This window comes from Microcaecilia unicolor, chromosome 12 (genome assembly GCF_901765095.1).
Source record: "Microcaecilia unicolor chromosome 12, aMicUni1.1, whole genome shotgun sequence".
NCBI lineage: Eukaryota > Metazoa > Chordata > Amphibia > Gymnophiona > Siphonopidae > Microcaecilia > Microcaecilia unicolor.
Window position 1 is genome coordinate 2,531,236 of NC_044042.1, and position 6,181 is coordinate 2,537,416.

A 6,181-nucleotide genomic window follows, 5' to 3' on the forward strand; every position below is an offset into this window, starting at 1 on the left:
GCAGTGGGATTTAAACCCTGCCTTTGCTGGTTGTCAGCCAAATGCTGTAACCACTAGGCTGCTCCTCACTTTTTCATTCATACGAGTACCCATTAAAACCTAATAAAATATTTATAGAATTAGAGGCGTGATATGATGTCAATACAAGGTTGGATTATGGTTCTACATGCTTGGCAGTCACTCTTATCTGTCACTTACTGAGTCAAATACAAAAATCCTTCAGTTAGTATTATTCAAGGTCCTTCCACAGCATCTTGTTAATGTACAGAATCCTTATCACCCTGAGGTCCTAAACGGCCATGATGTTTAAAGCTGATTCTCGTGCTGTGAGGAGCTGTGCGGAGAAGCCATGAGTGGAGCTGTGCCTGGTTTTGGGAACAGACCTGGAGCCACAGTAGAGCCAAGACATGGGCAGCTCAAACAGCCACAAGGGTTTGGCATTCCGGATCAGAGCACAGATAGAACCAAGGCAGAGAAGGAGAACCCTGAAAAATGAAAAGGTCATACAAGCTGGGGATATGAATTGTCACATGCACTGAGCTGTGCAGAAAGAAGGATTGTGTGTACATGGGAGAGAGACAGGGGCAGATACAGCAAAAGGAAAATATTTGGGGAAAAAAACCCCACACAAAAGAGCCTGTGAAAATGTTTTTAATAAGGAAATGGAGAGGAGAAGAGTAAATCACTGGGTAAATCTCTCTTATCTGCACCCTTCTCTTCCACCGCTAACTCCAGACTCCGTTCCTTTTATCTTGCTGCACCATATGCCTGGAATAGACTTCCTGAGCCGGTACGTCAAGCTCCATCTCTGACCGCCTTCAAATCTAGGCTAAAAGTCAATCTTGTTGATGCTGCTTTTAACTCCTAACCCTTACTCACTTGTTCAGTAATTCCCACCTTAGTAAGTCCCTTATCCCTTATTTGTCCTGATTAGATTGTAAGCTCTGTGGAGCAGGGACTGTGTCTTACATGTCCAGTGTACAGCGCTGCATATGTCTAGTAGCGCTATAGAAATGATAAATATTAGTAGAGAAGAGAGCTCACGAGAGCAGGGGAATTAAGGGAGAAAGATCTTTGGGAACTTAGAAAGAGAGGTGTGGTAGCCGTGTTAGTCCACTCTTAAAGGTAATCAATAGAAATCAAACAAAATAAAACATGGAAAATAAGATGATACCTTTTTTATTGGACATAACTTAATACATTTCTTGATTAGCTTTCGAACTTAGAAAGAAATGGGAGAACCTGGGAACATTTTGTGAAGCATGAGTGAGGTAAGTGTTGTGAGTTGTATGAATGAGGTAAAATTGACTGAAAATACGTTGCTAATACTTTAAGAAATCTTGGGAACCCAAGCTAAACACTGGAGTTTCCCTTGAAACATTGGTTGAGAACTACTGACCTAAACAAAGAAGCCACTGAAGCCATTAAATGGATGCATGTAAAGCAGGAATATAACAAAAACAAGGGAGGGGTGAGAGAGAGGGGCAGAGGGAGCTCATGTAGACAACTGGAGAAATTGTATTAGCAGATGTTGGCACCATTGTTCATAGAACAGCAAGATTTCCTGCTGGAAAATGTTCTTATCCGTTGCTGGATAATTTACCTCTGTCTCTGCACCTGTTCGGGGGGAGAGAGGGAGGGGGAATGCAGGATAATACCGAACCCTGGGCAGCCCCTTTTCTTTCAGGCTTGTGTGCCCACAGAATGAACTGAGGGTGATGTGGCAGTTTGATGCCCAGGGTGCCCACTCATTTAAAAAAAAAGAAAATCTTTATTAACGCCAGATATTAAGTTTACAAAACATTTGTACCATATAAAGTCTGCAAACCTGTATGTAATGTACAGTACGGTAACAATCATATGCATAAGTAACCATGTACAGATTAAGCGAGAAACCGGAAAAGAGAAAGAATCCCAGAAGCCAAAATTAGAAAAAGAAAACTGGCATCCTTCTGGCTTTTCTCCCCCCCTTCCCTCCCTCCCTCTCAGTCTCCAAAGCCCCTCCCTGGGTGCCCATTCTTTCTGATGGCCCTGGTCCTAGGGCTCTGGGTTTCTAGAAGCAACGTGAAAGGGCCTTGGGCTCAACAAACCTGTCTTATGCCGCCTTCTGCCTCCCTCCCCTTTCCCTGCGTGTGGTGAAGGCGGGGAGCACTGTCTCTTCATATTACCCAGAGATGGCGTAATCTTCCTAAAATAACTTATTATGTAAAAGGACAGACTGTCCCTAGCTGCAAGCCAGTGTCAGACTCACATTTTTCTTCCCAATATGCTGCTTTGGATTTGGGGCATCTGCTTTATTTTCATTCATGATTTATGGCAGTTTTTTTCTTACTCTTTTGTTTGTTTGTTTTCAGCTCAATGAAAACCAGATTCTTTGGGCTACACTGCCAAGAGTTTTCATTCGGACTAGCTGGGATCCTTCCCTCCTTCCAGCCATTGCAGTGGCATTTTCAGACGGAGCCACAAACCATGGCTACCGTGGATCCTAAGTCTGCTCGTGCTGGATTAAAATGTGGATGCCTATAAGGCACCAGCTGGGGGAGAGGGGCGTCCCCTCCAGATCATCCCTGCCTAAATTCTCCTCTGTCTCTTGGGGGCAGTGTCTCCTCTAAGGGGCCCATTTACAAAGGAACAGTAAGTCCAACGCGGGCATGCCACACCCTATCCCGGAATTAATGTCAGCCCAACGCGGCCGCCGGTGGTAGTTCCGGCTTGAGCGTGCACCAATTCTGGCACGCAGGAAAATATTTTTTAATAGTGTGGTGCAAATCCGGTGGTAAGCAACGCCACACGCTGCCCGGTTACCCTCTGTGGGTGGCAGTAAGTGCTTCTCCCCTACATGGCCACGCGGTAAGAGTACTCTTACCGCACGGCCATGTTTTAGAGGCTTTTTACCCACTGCGGTAAAAGCCTAAAAGGGGCCCTGGCGTATGGGAAAAATGGCCTCCACCGCTACTGCAGGGCCTTTTTCCTGAAGCTTATTAAAAGGACCCCTAAATGAGTTATTTTTGTGCATATCGTGAACCTCATTCCGAAACCAGGGTAACATTGTAGCATAGTAGATGATGACAGAGAAAGACCTGCATGGTCCACCCAGTCTGTCCAACAAGATAAACTCATATGTGCTACTCTTTGTGTATACCTGACCTTGATTTGTATCTGCCATTTCAGGGCACAGACCGTAGACGTCTGCCCAGCACTAGCCCCGCCTTCCAACCACCAGCCCCGCCTCCCAACCACTAGTCCCGCCTCCCACCACTGGTGGAGGTTGATCTCAGTCTCTCAAATGTACTGCTAATGCTCACTGCAGTACTTTCTCCACGCCAAAGACAGTTCCTTCTGGCATTCATAACATTTAAAATGTATTTATTGGCATTTACTATCCACCTTTATGATATGACCATATAACACCTTTGCTTAAAAGCCTACATTGGCTGCCAGTGTTGGCACAGATTAATTTTAAGATGGCTTGTGTTGTATTTAACATTCAACAGGGGAACTGCTCTTCTTTTCCTCCACAGTTAATAGCTGAAGAATTCTTGCTTCTCTTCTACTCTTTCAGACCCCCTTTTTACTAAGGCGCACTCACGTTTTTAGCACACGCTAAACATTATAGACGCCAATGCATTCTCATGGGCGTCTCTAACGGCTAAAAATGTGAGCAAGCCTTAGAAAAAGACCCCCTCACTGCAGTTTCTGTCTGTTCAAAAAGTTCACTGTAAACGAATTCACGATGCCTCTTTTATTTTTCAAGGTAGCAAATTGTGGTACAAGTTCGTATGATTTTTCGTTACCTACAATTCCGTAAAGGATTGAACATCTATCTTATTAGCAAATATCTGGATAAATGACTAGTTAGGCATATTGTGATCGTTGTGAAGCGTCTGTTCGCGCTTTCCAAAAATACTAGGACTAGGGGGCATGCGATGAAACTACAGTGTAGTAAATTTAAAACAAATTGGAGAAAATATTTCTTCACCCAACGCATAATTAAACTCTGGAATTCGTTGCCGGAGAACATGGTGAAGGTGGTTAGCTTGGCAGAGTTTAAAAGGGGGTTAGACGCTTTCCTAAAGGACAAGTCCATAAACCGCTACTAAATGGACTTGGGAAAAATCCATAATTCCAGGAATAACATGTATAGAATGTTTATATGTTTGGGAAGCTTGCCAGGTGCCCTTGGCCTGGATTGGCCACTGTCGTAGACAGGATGCTGGGCTCGATGGACCCTTGGTCTTTTCCCAGTGTGGCATTACTTATGTTATGTAACCCCGTAGATTCTTTATTGATTATAGCAGGATCGAAATAGAATGGAATAGCAGAGATTCACCCAAGGCACTGCACAGGTACAGTTGAACATAAAACTTACAATTTGTTAGCATAACAATAGTAAAATGACGAAATATAAACACAAGTCCAGTAAATGAGCTAAACTTGGAGATTTCAAATTGAATCCTAATAACAAGAATAACATGAAACAGTATCAGAAATATAAACATTTAACAGCACTGTAAAACAATCATCCTATATAATAATTCTCACCTCCAACATTCTGAGGCTGCCTGGAACCGTGGATCATGTTGGAGTAGATAATAGTGATGCCACACAACCCACACCAGATTGGCCAGTAGAAGGGAGAGGGGCGGAGCCACGATACAGGGAGCAGCGAATCAGCACAACACGGGGAATGTACAGCAGCAGGAACAGAAGCCTCTCTCACACAGTCACTCTCTCAAACATACACACTCAGAGGAAAACCTTGCTAGCGCCCGTTTCCTTTCAAACAGAAATGTGCCTTTTTTTTTTACTAGTAACACATAAACCTAGTAAATGTCAAACCAGACAACATGGAAAAATGCTCAACATAATATGATACTCATGATGTCCACACAATTTTTATGTATTTATTTATTACATTTGTATCCCACATTTTCCCACCTATTTGTAGGCTCAATGTGGCTTACATAGTACCGGAGAGGCGTTTGCCGACTCCGGTGTGAGCAAATACAATGTGGTTTATGGTAGGATAAAGTTCATGTGGCAGAGGCCACATTAGGAATCATGGAGCGGAAGAGTTGACATGTTTTTTATTTATTTGTAGCATTTGTATCCCACATTTTCCCACCTATTTGCAGGCTCAATGTGGCTTACATTGTTCCGTGATGGTGATCGCCGATTCCGGAATGAGAAATACATAGTTATATTGCAGGTGACGTGTGTGGATTAGGCATTCAAGTAAAGAGAAATCATTTTCATGATATTAAAGTTCGATCATAATAGAATAACTTAAGCAGTCCAGAATAGAGAGTTCCGTTTTGTCCAGTTCTGGTATAAGTTTCGTTGTCTGGTGTTTAGGATGGTTCATTGTGGTATGCCATATTGAACAGGTTGGTTTTTAGTAGTTTTCGGAAGTTAGTTATGTCGTGTCTTGTTCATTACGTGCTTTAGTTTTCTTGTGAAGCTGAGGTCGGGCATTTAGTTTGGGTTTGTGGGGTATGCCTTTTTTCTCAGTATATCAAAAATTTAAATGTCATTAAAAGATCCAAGAACAAAGTAATTATAATAGTAATCATAATTACTTTTTCAATATAACTGGAACTAGCTACTTATGGGTTGTGCAACTAATAACTGTAATTAGTTGTATTTAAAATTAACTTGCCCAACATGCCTGCATACAGTACAAATGAAGCACCTTAATAGGCAATAGATTGGAACATTCACATAACACAACTGTGATGTTTAATGCTGTTTGTACAATACAATGAAACATTTAAGTGCAGGTGAGATACATAAACGAGGACAAGATGGGTAGAACAAACTTGTTGGGATAAGTTGATGGGTGGCTAAACTGAAGGCAAATGATATGTACAGTGGAGTGCAGAAATCCAAAGGAGATGTACGAGATAGGAGGAAAGAGATTGATAAGCACAGCTCAGGAGAAGGATCTTGGGGTTATGGTGTCCGAGGATCTCAAGGTGATGAAACAGTGCGACAAGGCAGTGACCAGGGCCAGATAAATGCTAGGCTGCATAGAGAGGGGTATAACCAGCAGAAGAAAGGAGGTGTTGATGTCCCTGTACAGGTCGTTAGTGAGGCCTTGGAGTATTGTGATTAGTTTTGGAGGCTGTATCTTGCTTAGGATGTAAAAAGACTTGAAGCGGTTCGCAGAAAAGCGACCAAA